The sequence below is a fragment of the Macrobrachium rosenbergii genome, chromosome 53 (assembly GCF_040412425.1).
Source record: "Macrobrachium rosenbergii isolate ZJJX-2024 chromosome 53, ASM4041242v1, whole genome shotgun sequence".
Lineage (NCBI taxonomy): Eukaryota > Metazoa > Arthropoda > Malacostraca > Decapoda > Palaemonidae > Macrobrachium > Macrobrachium rosenbergii.
Window position 1 is genome coordinate 43,766,842 of NC_089793.1, and position 18,565 is coordinate 43,785,406.

General features: G+C 44.1%; 1 protein-coding gene across 2 annotated transcripts in view; it reads right to left on the reverse strand.

Moving 5' to 3' along the window:
* LOC136834420 (BAG family molecular chaperone regulator 1-like) overlaps window positions 1–18,565 on the reverse strand; it is a 121,391-nt gene that overhangs the window by 13,419 nt on the left and 89,407 nt on the right. The gene's annotated exons all lie outside the window — the stretch shown is intronic.

Here is an 18,565-nt window from a genome sequence, read left to right on the forward strand (position 1 = left end):
TACACACACCTACCCCATCAGAACTGGGCATTTCCAGTGCACTAGTTCTGTGACTGAACAAACACACATTGTTTCCATGAAGGAAAGAGAAACACTGGAGTGCTGCAAGACCTTTCAACTTTCTCGTCCTTTACTAAGCAGACTGAAGAAATATAAAAATAAGTTTACAAAGAAAGCTCATATAAATGGCAAATGGAGTTTACAAAGGAAAAAACAAGTACCTGGAATCTAACACAACTGAAGAATATATAATGTTGTTGGGGGAGAGTTCATCTCTTCAGTAACATGGGCTTTGCCTTCATAGGAACAGTTCGCTTGTTGCACTCAACTTGTCATGCTTAAATTGTGAGCTATCTTACTGTAGGTTTAAAATGAAAAATATGTTTCCCTAAAATTACTTTATTCTGTTTAGCAGTTCTTATAAGCTTTCTTCCACCTTGCATATGGGTAGCCGTAAATGGAGTCTTTATCTTAAGAAGGCACTTTATAACTTTTATAAGTCTGAAACTTAGTCTTAAGATTTATCTCTCATTAGTCTCTGCGTACTCACGAAATTTTATCTAAGTCAACAAATGTTTGAGGCTCGCAGTGTCACCTCCACAGACCACTCACACTCCCTTCTTATACTTTGCGCCTTCCCTCTTCTGCCTTCAGTCTCTCTGACCCTTGTTTATACCCTTCTTCATTCTATTAGCACCTCCTTCGATATTCCACTTTGACTTTGGGAGGGGTGTGTTCTAATGAATCCCTGTCAATGAATGGTTGTGAACCCCTTTCGAAACACCTTCTTCTGTTCTATTCAGCCCTTGGGTTGTGCCTTAGTCATCTTGGTTTGGGCATTGGTCAAAGGCCTTCCTTAACACGCCCTTAGAGGTTGGCACTGTTAAGCTTGGCCTCTCAATTGGTCCAAATGTTAAGCCTGACCTCTTAGAGGAGGAGTCCAAGTTTTTAGCTTCTCCTCTCACATTAATTCTAAGCACTCAGGGGTCAACATATTCCAAATCCATTCTTGGCACTCTCACATGTCACTAGGAGTGTGAGACTGTCATCAAGTGTATATACATTACCTTTTTCTAGATACTGTACTCAACCATAATTGATATGGGACAAGTTGGTGGTCTCCCTTAAGGGAATCATTCATAGTTTCTTTTATCACATCTTCTCTCTGTTCACTTTCACAGCTGGGATTTTTCACTAAATATGACACTCAACATAAATTCCATTATTTGTTCCTTCTCTATTCACCAACCTTTTATCGGTAATTTCTCTGTGTGCGCTTATTCACTTTACCTTTTTATTTTATGTGCCCTCTTCCCATATAAAACCCAAATTATGGTTCGATAATAATCTTGGCTAACTACCCAGCTGACACTGGCAGCTTCTAGCTAAACTAGGGCAAAATATTATACCTACAAGGACTCCTAACACATGCTTCTTAGGAAAATCACACATTTTACAAAATAACTTTAAAATAGACCAGATTGAATAAAACAAACATTTCTTTGATCCAACTGAAATAAGACATTCAAAGCAAAATGGAATCTGCTATCCAAGTTACATAGGCTTTACTCAGCCTTCTGTCCTATTCTATTTAGGTGGATATAGCCCTAATGTATATGAATTGAAAATTCAACATAATTTTCTTCCGTTTCTTTCCTTGTTGATGACCCCAGTCCTACTTAATTGGTAATGGGGATGTAGGCTTGATGGTTACCTTTTGGTTGTGTTCTTCTTGAAATGTCCTGAAGAAATATCCTTGTGCAATTGTGTGTGTTATCAAGTGTGTATGTGTTTACATAAATTTCTTTTGACTTCCCTGATGTGACCATAAGTATCTTCTTGTATGCTAAGCTCTGTATATTCACTGTTCAACACTACAATATAATTGGCAACTCGATTAAAGAAAGTGGTAAGAGATTAGTACAGGTACTTGTAGATTTCTTTTATATTTACTGTAACAACAATCAGTACGTTTTCATTAATTAAAACGTTCTAGGAAGTGAACACAGTAAGTGTGTTAGTTATCTCAAAGTCTAATTTAATGTTAAAAAAAATGTTCTTTCCTTAAAAATCACTTAACATCTATCTTAACCCCTCTTCTTTATCCTTCTATCTAGGAAATTTCTTCTTAAACAATATTAGTCATGCTTAGTTAGTAGATTAAAATATAACTGGTAAACTTCTTAGGATGATTATATTATACTTTGAAATTTTTCTTACAATCCTTCGTTCCTAAATATTTCCCTTCTAGTCAAGGAAAATAAATTTGAAGTTGACGCCTAACCCCGAACTTTTGCTACAAAACCAACTAATCAAAGAATTGCAACAATACAAAAAAAATTATTCTTAATTCAACTGATGAAGGTAAACTTAGCAATAAAGAAATCAAACAGGGAATAATAGGATGAATTGATGGGTTTGTTCTTGTTATAGTTACTGGAATGTGACTTTCTATTTCTTAGGTTATACAGTACCTAGTTCTTTCTTCTGAAACTATTTCTTCTGTTTCTTTAGTCCATTCTGGTTCTTTGACTTCTTTAGTTCTCTTGACTTTGTCTTTATTTATCCAAAATCTTTCTTCTTCTAATGATTCAGCATATGTGGAAGGTATTAGGTTATTTATTTTCTTCATCTTCACTTTAGTCTCTTGTGTTCTATGACTTTGTATGGTCCTGTAAATTTAGTGGCTAACTTATAATTCATTCCACTTCTTACTTCCTTCTTGATGTAAACTTCATCCCCCAACTTGTAATCTGCTGTTTTAATCCTTCTTGATTCTTGTCTATCATATTCTTCCGACCTTCCTCTAAATTCTTGTGTAACTGCTTATGAATTAACTTGAAATTACCAACTCTTATTTTCATAATGCCTTCAGAGTAATTAGGCTGTATAGGCTGGTTCAGCCAAGCATATGGTAATCCTGGTTCATATTCTAACAAAGCTTTTATGGGCGTTGCTTGGGTACTTGTATGATACCTAGCATTTAATGATAATTAGACTAAAGGTGAATTGATGTCCCAACAAGGAACCTGTCCTACTGCATGCCTTAATGCATCTAGAACTTTTCTGTATATTCCTTTCTACTAAGCCATTACTAGCTGGATGATACAGTTGTATCACTACCTTTTCTACTTTGAATGCATCACAAATTTCTTGAATTAATGAGTTACTGAACTCTGTGCCATTAGCAGATTTAACGAGTTGTGGGGCTGAATACCTACAAAATACAGTATCTTATCAAAGAGAGCGATTGCACACTCCTTAGCTCCTTTACTCATCAATGGTATAAGCTCTGTGTATCTAGTAGCTCTGTGTATCTAGTGAAAGCATCAATACATACTAATATATTTCTATTCCCCTTACTCGTAGCGTGAAGGTGTGATAAGATCTATGGCTACTCTTTCGAATGGAGTCTGCGGGATGGGACATTTCCCTAAAGGTACCCCCTTATCTGTTCTTCCCTTGTAACTGTTGCAAGTATTGCAACTCTTCACATAATTACTAACATCCTTATAAATTCCTTTCCAATGGAAAGATCTTTTAACTAATCTAACTGTCTCATCTCTTCCTGGGTGAGCTCTTGTCATCGTCATGCATTAACTCAATGACTTTATTCCTTAGGTTCTTGGGTACTATTCTTTTATGTGGCACTCCTAGAAATTAATCAAACGGGTCACATTCATGACACATCCAAATTAATACGTCTTCTATGACATTCACCCCATCTATGGAGCATCCAATTTTGTTAATTCTGCTTGTTCCTTTTGACTAAATTCTCTTTTCATTTTCTAAAAACTTGAAGATGATCTTTAAATCTTCATCACTTTTTTGTTCATTTATGAAATTTTGTCTGGAAAGTTCTTGTGTGTAATGCATGGTAAATACATTGCTTATGGGTTCACTTGACTTTACTTCTTGGTTAATCATATTTATACTATTACCTTGGGGAATATACCTCGATAGTGCATCTGCCGCATTATTTGCCTTCCCTGGCACATATTTTACTTCTATGTCATAATCTTGGGCAGTCATAAACCAGTGAGCTGTATGTCTGGAAAAATTTGGATTCTTTAACATTTCTACTGTAGCTGAATGATCAGTAAACACTGTTATCTTATAACCAAATATGATATACCTTAAGTGCTTTAAAGCGTTTATTATGGCTAGAGACTCTGGGTCTGTTACTGAGTAATTTACTTCTGTTGGTTTTAGCTTTCTACTTTAATATGCTATGACATGATATTTGTTATCATGTCTTTGCATTAAGCATGCTCCTATACCAGTACAACCTGCATCTGTGGCTAGGAAAAATTCTATACTAAAATGTGGGAAACTAAGTACTGTATTGGAGGACGTGTCAGTCTCTCTTTCAGTTCATCGAATGCTTTCTTGGATTCAATGGCTGTGATAAGATCACTCATAGACGGCATTGGGTATGGATCATTTTCGGTTTTCTTATTTAACCTTCTAAAGTCAACTACTACTCGATAAGTCTTGTCTTTCTTTGGAACTAGCAAAAGTGGAAAAGACCACAGAGATTTTGATGGTTCTATTATTCCTTGCTTCTTCATTTGTCGCACTTCTCTTTCAATAATCTCCTTCTGGGAATGTGCTACTCTATAAGCAGGCATATAAATTGGCTTTGTATTCTGTGGAATATCTATTCTATGATATTCACTTGACTTGGAAAATTAAAAAGAAATACTGTACACGTATATAACCTTCAGTTAATGTTGAATAAAAAAGATAAAATGCTTAAAATGTAGAATGAAACGAACAAAATACAAAGTTATGGGTTAGTAAATACAAATGTTGGAAAAGGTCTTAGTAACTGATTAGTATTAATTAATGAAGTTGAGAAACACTGTAAAAATTTTTGCCAAAAATCACAATTTTTTAAAGTAAATTGTATTTTTCTTAACTATACAAATCTAAAGTCCTTTACATTAGGAATTACTTTCAGGCGTAGGCTGGAAACGGCCGTTAAACTCTTGAGCAAGGTGATTAGGCAGTAACTACCGCCAGGTAGGCGGGAATACCCGCCTGCCCGGATGTAAACATTCCAGTTTGCCTTTCGGTCCAGGTTCAGATTCAGGGGTGGCATGAGGTGGGCATAGTATGTAATGTAAAGGACCTTAGGTTTGTATAGTTAGGAAAAATACAATTTACTTTCAAAAATTGTGATTTGTTTCAACACAATATACAAACCGTTGGTCCTTTACTTTAGAAGGACTCAATGGTTGGAGGGAGGAATCTGAGTGAGTCGCCTGAACTGACTGGAGTTCTGCACACCTGGGCTACTCCACCTGGTCGAAAGAGCAAGGAGGAGTACCATGCCTCTGACATATTGATCGGAATGTAGGAACTGCAAGATCAAATGTCAGATACTGGACCTTTTTGCATGAGTGAGGAAACGTAACGCCTATGAAATAGGCTGGAAGGATCTAGAGTCAGAGGCAATAAGGGAAAGCCAAGACAGGGTTCCCTTATTGCCAGTCTCTCCTTCCTCCCCTTGCTAGAGGAAGGAGCAGAATTGCTTCTATGACTCTATAAAAAAAAATAGAACGGGTGCTCGATGTGTAGTCTTATCGCATCAGTGCCAGTTCCAGCAGCTATTGGTTCAAGTACTATTCTCATCCCTAAGGAGGAGAAGTTGGAGGACAGGGAAGGAGGAGGAAGAGAGGCCAGTCACTCTCGGAATCCTTCTTGCTTCCAGAACCAACACCTTAGGCAAGATGCTACTCGTCCTCTTGAAGGAACCGGGTAAGACAACACAAATTGTTGAGCAGACACCACAGAGCCAAGGAAAAAGGGTTCCAAGGGCCTGTGGGCAAGACCGAAGGAAGAAGACAAGAGTGTGGTCTAAGAGACCATGTCTTGCTTCCAGACCGACAGAAACTTCCGGAATGCGAGGGATGGACCAAGCCATCGACTTCGTGAGCTCTCGGGTGGAAGGTACCAGTATCGTCGTCGTCAGCTGCTGAGTACCTCCTTTGATTACTTCATGAAGTCAGGAGGAAGATGTGTCCTTAGACACTTCTCCCTTGGGAGAGACAGTACTAGCGAAAACGTTGACGACATCTAGGTTAGGAATGTCAAGCCTTTCGGAAAGTACCACAGCTCCCTAATAGGACAAAGTATCAAATGATCTGGATCATCAACACCAAGTCCAAGGAGGAGGGGAACAAGAAGGACTCGAACCCGACAGTAGATGCCAATGGATTCGGAGTCCACCTATGACATCCGAGAGGGAGTCGAGGTATGATCCCCATCCCTGTTCTTCCATCTTCTACGCCAAGGTCAGGGTAAGATGACAGATGGTCCTAAGAGGACATATCTCTATCCGACGACTCTCGTAAGGCATGTGCAGAGCACGGACAGGAACCCTAAACGAGAGTCACATGCCAGCCAGGAAACAGTTCCCTGGGATAGCACGACTGAAGAAGCTTCTCCTTAGCTACGGACGAGACGAAGGCTACTTCAGATAGAAGACTAGGTCGCAAGGGCCTACGTTCTTCACAAATGAAAGGGAGAGAAGCAACCCTCAGCGGAGAAGACAAGGAAGTCCAGACTTAATGAGCGACTCTGACCCGAGAAGAAGTTCCAACAATGACACCACCAGCGAAGACGGATCCAGTCCCTGGGACAGTGTTACAGAGGACTTCAAGGGATATCCAGCTATATCTGTTGCCGCTCGGCGAGAAAGCCTGTGCTTGCAAGGAAAGCTGGAAAATCGCCCAGTCCTGAACACACAGGAATGTACTGCCTCAAGAATCGCTTCTTGTGTAGCTGTTACAGGAGGTTGGGTCAAGCGGAATTCTTCTCGATGCCTTGGCAATCAGGTTTGTGAACCCTTAGCGAAACAGACAAATACAGAGGAAAATACGTTGATATCGAGTTTTCACCAAAAAGACAGCATGCCTCACTGGAGCAGCCCCTGGTCTGGTATGAAGGAGCGAGAAAAACTACCGACTTGTGTGCAGGGAGGCAACAGAAGGACGGTAGGGATTTCTCAGTCGAACAGTCTCTGCATGAATCTTCATGAAGAAAAGAATGAGCAGCATGTTCCGTCCTGATCACTCAAACCCGAGGCCAGGCTTGCCTACCAATACATCCCCACCTGGAATGCAACTGGTTAATTGAGCTGTCGAGTGTGCAATAGAACAACACTCGAGTACCTGCAAATGTCGAGATGAAACAGGAGGAAAAAACGATTGCCTCTTGTTTGTCAACAAATGCCACTACTGTGGTTTTGTTGTTCAATGAAACCAGTGAGTGCTGCAAAACCCATCCTGAATTCTCGGACGGCCAAAAGGCTGCCCTGAACTCAGGACGATGATGAGAAGGTACTGATCGTCTCGGTCACACAACTTCAAGACAAGGTCTTATCAGTGTGCACCTATTCCTCAATCTGTGAATCTGTAAGTAGACACAAGATGTGAGGGGAATATGCAAGCATATTCGAAGGTTCCTTCAATCAAGCATTAGTCTAACTCTTTCCTCATACTTCAAAGAGGAAAGAAGGATGGAGGAATGGAAGCAGACTTCCATTCTCCACCATGGGGAAGCTTCTGCAAGATGACAGGGTACCAAGCCAATTAGCTCTAGCCAGGCTGGCATTTCCCGAATCGGGAGCACAGGAGAGGAGGCGGGATGGAAGTTCGATGGAAAGAATTGCCAAGGCCTAAGGGAAATTGATACTTCTCCTGAAGGAATCCATTCCCAGGTCTCGGCAATGTCGCTGCCAGTTCCAGAGACTCGATAAGTATCATTTCGTCCAGGCATCAGCAGTTGCAATTTTCTTCTGAAGCCTAGGACTTCTTGGCTAAGGAGTTGAGGGGGGCTGGCTTGAACTCAAGGTCAAGTTGAGATGACTAAGACCCAATGGTCTTGGCCATTGTCCTGGTACGAACCTTGATTACCGAGGTATCTGGCAAATCTCTGAAAGAGAAAGGCAGAACCAAGTAAAGGTTCGTTCCTAAGGGTCGAGCCAACTCGGGACTTACGAAACTGGAGATCCAAATTGGGACAAAGTCCTTCTTAGCACCAGAATTGCCCAAAAAACTGCAGTCAGCAAGACCCTCCGAGGCAAGAAGAATTCATATTCTGTCGAGGCAGGGATGGAAGCTTGGTGACTCGACCTGAATTAACTCCTTCGAAGAAAAGAATTCATCAGGTCAAGGGTTGCCAGTGATGAAGGTTATTCAATGGGGGAGCCACGGTCCTGTCCCAGGGATCCTCGCGCCGATGAATCGGCGTGAAGTTCTCCGAAAACACGGGGGCAATCACAACTTGAAGAGGAAGACCCTCGCTGTTTCTGAAGCGTGAAACTCCTGTACCTCTCCCCTTGGAGGGAGACCATGACAGATCCCATGAAACCCTCCTCAGCTACCTGGTTATACTAAGAGAGAATCGGGGGACCGACACCCAAAGCACGCCAGGCAGCCAAACTCCGAAGATAATTTCATCGGAGCTCTCTCTGTCCGTCTCGCGCCTCTCGAAACAACCAAGAGGAGAAGGGAACAGGTGAGAAGAAAGAGTATCCTTACCTGTCCTGCCAGTAAGATAAGCAGGAGATTACTGCCACACGGGGGAAGAAGAGCACTTGTGCCGTGGCAAAGCGCTTTCCTGGGAAGAGCAAAAAGTTCACTCGAACATAGCCGAGAACCCGAATTGGAAAAAACCGAGTAGGGCTGAGCCGAGCCCGATCACGCGAATGCGATCCAGCTGGTTGGTATGAGGTGGACTGGGAGGCAGGCAGGGCGAGCTGAGCCGAGCCAAGCCAGTCTCGTAAGCGCAACCGGGGGCCGAGCCGAGCTGAGCTGATTGAGCGAACACAATCGGAACTGGGCAGGCCGGAACTTATCTTCCGTGAACAATTGCTAGTTTCCCGAACTCTAAACTCCTTCGAGGCCGAGGCCCCTCGAGAAGAAGGTTCAAAGGGGAATTCTGTGTCTGCTATCTTGCATGCTCGAATCCTAAAGTTCAAGACACAAGAATGAAGCCCGGCTGAGCAACCGAAGCAGCTGGCAGGCAGTATCGAGACACCTGGCGTCTCGGCACCCAGACACCTGGGCGTCCCGGCAACCAGACACCTGGATGTCTTGGCACTTTCTCTCATCCTGTGCCTCTCGTCAGGAGAGTGCTCGTGATTCGTAGAATTCGAGCTACCCACAAGACTCCCAAAAATCGGGAGCAGCTGCTTGTTTCCTAAGAGATCGAAAGAGCCAAGCACAGAACCAGTCTTAGACGCAGACTTCCAAGACTGGCAATGAGGGCGTGGCCTCGAGAGCGCGGCCCCCGAAACGCAAGATCCCACAGGAGAATGCGAATCAGTTCCTGCCCGAGGGCGGCAAAAGCCAACAAGAGAAATTTGTCTCGTGGAAGAGAGTCAGTCCCTTAGAAGTCCTGCAGGACTCCCGAAGGGAATCTCTTCCCTGCTTCTTCTGATGTTTGAACCGACAGGATCGAGACACCAGGCTGGTATTCCGACCGAGCACTGGCAAGCACTCGGGGAGCGCTTGCAGTGCTGGCAGGAAGAGCCGAGACACCTGGGTGCCTCAGCCCTTTCTCTTCGCACTGCTCCCGAACTGGACCGAGGAAAATCTCTCCAAACCAGATCGGGATACTCAATATTCCATAGAATCTCGAGCACTCGGAGCGGCTCGCGAACGAGCGCCCGAAGCAGCCCCCGTCTTAGAGGTGGAACCTCTAGGACTGGGAAAACCGAGGTCTGCATGCCCACAGCTTCCGAAACACAAAACCCAGGGAAGAGCCAACGAGAGACCCACTGCCTCCTCGGAAGGAGGCAGTCCCTAGACGTCCAAGGGCATCAAGGGGAAGAGGCAGCCTTCCTCTCCTTCGGCCAACGGAGGTCTGTCCAATTCTCGGGACCCCCTTGGACCTCAGGAGAGGAAGGGAAGACGCAGCAGAAGACGAAATCGAAGATAAGATGAAGAAGACTGCGGCTACTTCTACAGGGCGGCTTCCTTCAGCTCCACTCCAACATCTTCTACAGGATGGTGGACATGAAACATCGTAACCTCCAGGGCAGTCCGGTAGGAACACAACGGACGCGGCCCAGAACACTACCACCAGGAGAAGCAGCAGGCATGATCAGGACAGCCGATGCAGGAGCTACGGCAGCGGTTCGGAAGGCAGGAGCTACTGCAACGGCCAGGAACATCACTTCAACAGGGCGACTTCCTTCATCTTCACGCCGACATCCACAGGATGGAGGACATTGTAACCTCTGGGGCAGTTGGCAGGAACACCGGAAGCGGGCCTGGGCACGACGCCAGGAGAAGTGGCAGGCATGATCAGGATAGCCGATGCACGAGCTACAGCAGAGGTTCAGAGGGCAGGAGCTACTGCAACGGCCAGGAACATCACTTCCACAGGGAGACTTCCTTAACCCTTCACGCCGACATCTTCTACAGGATGGCAGACATTGTAACCTCCAGGGCAGCTGGCAGGAACACAATGGAAGCAGCCCCAGGCATGACCACTAGGAGAAGTAGCGGGCACGATCAGGACAGCTGATGCAGGAGCTACGTTAGTGGTTCGGAAGGCAGGAGCTACTACAACGGACAGAAATGTCACATGAAAGTCACCAGCAGCGACAGGAACGATCTCGGCAGCTGCGGCAGGAGACCAGGAAGAGCAGCCCAGAGACTGTCGTCGAGTTGACAACAGCATAACAAAGGGAACAGCAGGAGCAGATGGACCACAGATACGCCGGAGGCAGTGCAACAACATACATGAAGACCAGCAATGACAGCGATCGATCCACATCGGCGGGAACAGAGTCAGAATGATCTCGACGTGGAAATATGTCATCTAACCAGGTATTGTGGTCGATCCCGAAGCAACACTGAATGAATGTCGGGACTGCTTCATGCAAGATATCTTTTGATATATCCAGCCAACTACTACTGTGTCTGTGATGCTTACTGTCAACCTGAAAGAAAAGCAAAGATGATTAGTAGAGGGGAGATTCCTCTCTCTACAAGGGGAACTGCCCTAAGCAGCAAGAGGAGGTACTCTAGAAGAGGTCGCCCGATCACTCCCCGCCCCTAGACTTCGCCCGACGAGCGAGCAAAGAGGGCGAAGGAGAGAGACCTACTAAAGGGGAGAAGGAAGAACCTACGGGAAGAGAAAAAAGGACAGGGGGAGGCCACCAAGGGCGCCATGGAAGCGGAACTTACCGACGACACCCGCAACCTCCCACCCGGTCCGCAGTTCCCCAAGCGCAGGCGGCAAGGAACACTCAGCATAAGTAGGAAGGAATTAGTGATACTCCTTATACACGGAGGGCGGAAGCTCAAGAAGGGAACGAACTCTTACGTCCCGATCAATGTAGGGGAGTGAAGATATTACGTCCCAAACTATAACTCCAAATGTACAGGGGTGCCTTCAGTATTTACGTAAAGGGCTGCTGGAAGAGAAGCATTATCACTCGGTTAAACTTCTCCAATTATGCCCTCAGCCGTCAAACCCAAGACACAGCGCAGGGAACGACGGCTTATGCAAGGTTATCACAAATCATGGGTTTGTATTAATAAATACCAAACACACGTGTATATACACAAAAATACAGAAAGATCCCACCAGGATAATAAGAGCTTAACGACAGTCAGGCAGAGAGAACCAAAAACACGTCAGCAACGCACGACGACCGAAAGCAAACTGGAATGTTTACATCCGGGCAGGCGGGTATTCCCACCTACCTGGCGGTAGTTACTGCCTAACCACCTTGCTCAAGAGTTTAACGGCCGTTTCCAGCCTACGCCTGAAAGTAATTCCTAACGTAAAGGACCAACGGTTTGTATATCGTGTCGGAACAAAAAAAATTGGGTCTAATTAATCTCAAGTACAAGTCTTTTGTGTCTTAAAACTTGTCACACCCAAATATTCACGTTACACTAACTTTAGTAAAAAAGTAATATCTTATGTGTGTGTATATGTTAGGATATTTAAGGACTTATGTTTTGCTGTCTTCAAATCTGGGCTTCATCTAGGGCATTCGATTTCTTGGCTGTGGGGATGGAGACGTCAGGGCACACATAACATTCTTCTTTTCTCGCTCTGAATGCCGAAGCTAGACTTCATCTTGTGATACTCTCAGCCAAAAGCATACACCAGACCTGTGCAACATCCCTGAATAGCATACATCTTCCTGAATTACCTCCTTCATGGTGAGCCAAAGAATGTCCTTCAAAGTGTAATTCAAATGTCCTATTGCCTTGAAGGGATACATTTCCAGGACAAAGTTCCTCTCATTTGTTTTATTTGCCTTTTTTAATTTTTCACTTAATTCAAACTCACGAGAACCTGTACATTGTTCCCAAACATCCACAAGATTCAACCTCATTCATCCTTTCTCCATCTAATGTTATTTCAGCCCTTTATGCATACTCCATCCTCATTACTTCAGCTTTTCTTGGATTTATTAAGAGATCCATCTCTCTAGATAATGATGCATTCCATTAAATATGCTTTTTAAATCTTGTGGTGTTTTGTTGAATGCTACAAGCATTCAAAATAAAAAATAACACATGGTTAACCTGGATGGACTGTCTATGATCACCTGTTTTCCCCACCACGTGGCATTAGAATGCTTGTGTTCTTTTCAGAGTTCTTTCTGACCACCCACTACGAAGTGAAGAAGGTGGGTGTGCTTCCACTTTAACAGGAGGTAAGTTTCCAAATAATTAATTTTATCGTAAAATGTTCATTATTTTTATCTTACCTACTGTTAAAGTTAGCTGACTACTACACTGAAAGAGGATGGTGGGTCTGTTCAGCCAGAAAAAATCTCTGCTCAGCCAAATGAATTAAACCTTTCTTTAAAAGAGAAAAAGCTTCTAAACATTCTGTTGTGTGATCCTTCCTGGGAGGTACTGCACAGCAGTGTGTAAGACCCTCAGAGATTAGTCAGAGGCTTCTTACAGGGAAAAAATTACTCATAGAGTACCAGTGACTTCTGTGCTAGAGTTGAGAGCCCACAATGACATTCTAAAACTAAAGAAAACTACCACTTTAGATATGAAGGTATGCTCCTTTACACCAATGTATACCTTCATGCTCCCCATACTCAACACCGGGATTTCCTTACAACTAATGATAGAAGAGAAAGAAAGATTACTCTCGTATTTGGTTTGAGAGAAAATTGTTACCACTGCTACAATAAGACTAAGGGCTTTACAATTCTCATAAGTAATTTCAAGACCTTACAAATAATGCGAGGAAAAAACTGAGTTACACCTCCACTGAGCAGCACTGACAACCTTCTCTACCAAATGTTTTTAAAGGAAATTAAAAGATGTGCTTTCAGCATGAACATCATGAGGCTTTATTTTCAACAATAGTACAAAACCAGGATTCAACTCTTAAATGTGCTAACGTAGAAAAAGATGGCACTCTTGGACACATGGAAATTAAACCTCTTAACACCACAGAATAAATTCTTAACACCTCCTCTTAAAGGTTAAGGCTGTGCAGGTAAATCCTTAAAAGAGCCTGCTAGTCATTGCCTACTAGAGCAGTTAAATTAGGCACTGTCACAAATATGGGAAGGGCTTTTGTTTTGACATCACTTTTAGCCCTCAACATCAGAAGAGACAGGTGCCCTTCTGAATGAAACCCACATTACAAGAAGGCTTGAAGCTCGTTAATACACTTAACCATAGCAGGAGCTAAGAGAAAAAGTGTCTTCAATGTTAAATTCATAAGGGAAGTTTTATCCAAAGACTCAAATTTTGGTAATATCAAATATTTAATGACTACATCCAAATTCCATCATACACCATGATAAGAAGATTAGGGAGTTTCCAGCTCAAAAGATCAGGTACCTCTTTCAATTCTAAATAGTGAGCAATATTCAAGTTAGTATGTTACAAAACTGAGGACAAAATAGAGTGATATCCTTTAATCACCAGAACAGGAAGTTGCTTTACATACCTGAGATACCAGAGATAATCGGTTATCTATAACGGTACGGGTGCTGGATATCCCTTGGGACAAGAACTAAGATTGATATACTGACCACTCAAGAGAGACAGTTGACAGTCTCAGTACAGTCTGATAAAGCATGTGCAGCTTTGATGGAATCTTCTCAAATGAAACTGAGAAGATCCTTCCTAAACAGTAGAGGATGAGGAACATCTACTGCTAAGAGAGGGAGCTCTGATAAATCACTCCCTTTGGGGCCACCAAGGGGTTATCAACATAACCCCTGTTGACTACCTACCTCAAAATTGCAAATGGGGGAAAATCCTAAAAGACTACATTCAACCACTCTTGAAAAGCATCAACTGCCCATGCCTGAGGATCCTGGCATGGAGAGCAGTTAACTGGAAGGTTTGTATTTTGGGCCATCGCAAACATATTGACATTTTGGGGCTCTCCACAGGCTCCACAACCCCTAACAGATTTGTGAGTGAACAGACCACTCTGATGAAAGTACTTGCCCTTTCCTGCTGAGTTGTTCTGCAATAACATTCTTTCTCCCTATCATAAACTGTAGTGAAAGTAAGGTGTTCCTGGACTCTGCCCAAAGGAGAAGTTTCTCTGCTAGCCTGAACAATCTCTTGATTTTGTGCCTCCTTGTCTCCTTATGTAAGACAAGGAGGTTGAATTGTCAGAGACTCTGACTGGATGTTACACTTGCACATGGCCTTTCTACACTGGTAAAAACTCTGCATTGTTGATATGCATCTTGCTTTCCTCTACAACCCCTGACATTTTGAAATTTCCTTAGAATGGCTCCCCAACTGACATCGACACATTTGAAGACAATGCAGGGTCTAGAGGCAGACCAATCAACAGTCTCAACCATCTCCCACCAACAAGGAGAACTCAAAAGATGAGAAGGAAATACCAATGGAAATGAATCCGGAAGATGAGACCTGTCCCAAGAGTTTTCCAAACAAGACTGGTCTCATTCTTAGGCGGACCATGTTGACATATTTGTCTCAAGAGGCCACGTGGCCCAAAAGAAATAGCTGGAGGCTTTCCTAAGGGTTTAAATTCCCTCAACAGATATAGAAAACTGTCTACTCATTTCCCTAGATAAACAATTTTTCCATGTACAATTTCTACTGTGCCTTTCATCAGCATCACAATCACCTCCCCTGGAGGGCAAGATCCTTGCGCAAGTCAGGAATATATGTATGAAACCAGACCAGATTGCAAGTAAGGGATGGTGGAGACTCGAAGGGGAGTAGATATCCTTCCCCCTGGACATCCACTACCAGATCTCTGCTCTGTGTCGCTGCCAAGTTGTCCATTGGTTCAACAGGCAACCCCCTAATTTCAGCAGCTGTTGGAGAGGAATGCTGCCCTTAGCATCCTCCTCCCTTCTCCTTATCATTTGCCCTTTCCTAGGCCAGGCAGGGGGCTGAAAGAAGCATGGCTGCACACCCTTCCTTACAGAGGCAGAGGAAGTCTGGGGAGCTTAACGAGGAGCAGAGGAAGTCCGGGCCTTCCACTTCCATTAAGTCGAAGGACCAACCAAACCGCTGCATTGCCTCACAAAGACCAAGAGCCACTGGCCACTGGCTGATGTACAAGAGCAACATTGTTGTCAGCATGCATCCTAACCACCACAGTCTCTACCTCACTACAAGGAAAGAGAAAGAGAGAGAGGTAACCACAGACCTTGTCCATTTCTGAGCACGAGTACCAGCTCTGGTCCAAGGTTCCTAGAAAATTAGGATAAAACTGCATCCCTCCTCTTAAGACCAGGTTGGACCATAGGTTTTGCCATCTGGAGGGCTAGGTATAATTGCTGTACCTCCAAACAGCAGCAGTCTCCTGAAGGAACCAACCATCCTCATCAAGGACATGACACCCTGATGAGGAGTTTATATTGTACGGGATACAGCAAGTGACCATAGGTCCAGCCAAGAGATTGCTTGGAGAGCAGCCATGGCAGTCAGCTCCAAAGCCACCACCTCTGTGTGAGAGAGAGAAATAAACTCTCAGAATGGAGGCTATCTAGTGAGACACCAGACACCAAGCACATCAGGTCCGGGTCTACCTGTGTCTGTATCACACTTGAATCTGGGACATTATGATGAGTTAGAGGCAGAGGAAGTAGCTTATTGGACTGGTTAGACCTGAATGAACTGTCTTGCCTGGAGACAATAGAATTCACCTGGTCCAAGACCTTGCCAGCAAGCTTGGACCATGGCCAACCAATCGAGGGACCAAGGTCTTTTTACAGACTCCACTTAGCCTCAATGATGGAGAAGCAATTTGCAGAAGCTGCCACTGTCCTTTCCTCTAAGTCATTATGCTGTCTGATCAGCTGAATGACCAGTTGAAACAGGCCTCAGTAACTCAGGAATGTTAGAGCTCTGGACAGAGGACCCTCAGGCCCTTGCAGTTCTCGAATATCCTGAGTTACAGTCAAACCTTGGTTTTCGTATACCCTAGTTTTCATACAATTTGGTTTTCGTCAACTTTTTTCATCAAAAATTTTGTCCCAGTTTTCGTATACCCACTCAGTAACTGTACAGTGGAAAATGCTCTGTTCCATACTCATCCACCTGACCACATGCCTCACAAAGCATCACGTGTTCATGACCTATTCTGCCTTTGTTTCTCGTTGAGTGAGCATCACCCTAAGCATTCATCGAAAACATTTCATAATAATCCATTGCTTTTTGTGCTTTTGATCAAGCGCAACTGCTAAATAAACCACCATGGGGCCAAAGAAAGTTCAGAGTACCAGCCCTTCGATAAAGAAGACAAGAAACATGATTGAATTCAAGAACGAACTCGGAGCAAAGTTCAGAATGTATAGGAAGTCAATATCAACGATCAGTTCTGTCTCGGTGAAGAAAAAAAGAAATCAAGGAAGCCGATATTGCGAAAGGGATAAATGCGCTAACAAAGCAGAGATTGCAAATATTCTATAAAATGTATTTTTTAAAATTTATTTTTGGGTGTCTGGAACTGATTAATGGGATTTATATTATTTCTTATCAAAATTATTGCTTCAGTTTTCATACGATTCAGTTTTTGTCAGAGTTTCTAGAATTTAGTATGAAAACCGAGATTCCACTGTACTCCCTCTGCAGGGGAGAGAAACTCCTCAGAGCCTCCAGAGGATCATTCAGCCAATTGGGCGTAAGACTGTTCAATCCTAGGACAATGCCAGGTTCGTGTGTCTTCATGAATGGACCGGGCAGGGCATGCAAACAGTCTGTGGGACCTGACCGGAAGCGTAAAGGATCCCTGTCACGGTCTGTGGACCTCTCCAATCCCCTCCTCTCATAGAAGCCCAAAGAGGTGGAGGGAATAGGTGAGGGTCCCTGGCATCCTCACCCAACCAACAGAAGACTGGGGCCTTCTCTGGGGAGCAAGACTGTGAACAGTCACCAATCCGCAGTGATGACACCCTCATGGGGTTGGGGAGAGTGGTCCCGCTCACACAAATGTGCTCTCGAGCATGCCACAGCCTTCTGAGAGGATGAAACCTCTACCAACAAGGAAGGCAAAGCATGGGACCTCATCGTCTTATCAGGGTGTACCCATGTAGAAACACATTCTCAGGACCCCTGGACTGTCAGTGTTTCAAAGTGGGAGGGGGATGAGAGAGCACCTTCATGCTTCCTCACCTTTTCTCGCTGGGCCATGCTGGCAGAGGGTTGTTGACCTACGTTACTGGTACTCCTATGTCTGAGAGATGCAGGTGTACCAGCTGCATCATTGCTAGAAGCAACGGATGCAGCATACTGCTACCAAGAGCCCTGTCAGTCCTCTCTGCAGAGGGGGCTGACTGCCAGAAGTCTTGCAAGGCTTTCCATAAAGAGAAAAATCAACCTTCTTCCACTTCTTGCTGACTAGCAGAAGAGGCTGAAGGGGAGGAAGCAGATGAACCTGGCAAAGACAAAGAAGAAGCAGATGACAACAACAACTTCCTCTTCCGTTTCCTCACTTTCTTCTTCAGGATTGCTGAGGTCAAAGCAATGACGAAGGAACGGAGGAGGACTGCCCTTAACTCCTCAAGACTCATCTCAGAATATATGTGAGGAGCTTCAGCATATGTAAGAGTGGTGTAGAAGCCAGTAGATAAGGTGACCATTGAAGTCATGGTGGTCAGAGGTTACAGTCACAGGAATCACAAGACTCACCAAAGCAGCAAGGTGACCCTATAAGGACTTCACACTAGGCTCCCTGAAGATCCGCAGGGAAGACCATAACTCCCTAAATTTCTTAGCATGCTCCAGTCCTGCAAGAACAGTCAGGTTAGTTGCAACAACTTCCTTTCGCCTAGAAAGAGAGTGTCCACCAGTGGAAGACTCTCCCTCCAAGTGAAACGCAGCCTCAAACAAGTTACCAGAGTGAACGTACTCTCCCTCTCACTGACTTCCCAACGATTGATCAGTGTGAGACAACGAAGGGGAGACGGCTCCCTTGGGATTTGAAAGAGCGGGTGGGAGTTTGCCGGTGGAAGGAAGGTGCTGAAGACCTCCTTCAGTGTCACCAGCGCAGTATTCCCCTCCAATGACACAGGTGAGGTCTTCCTAGCCATTTTCTCCTTTGCTACATACTT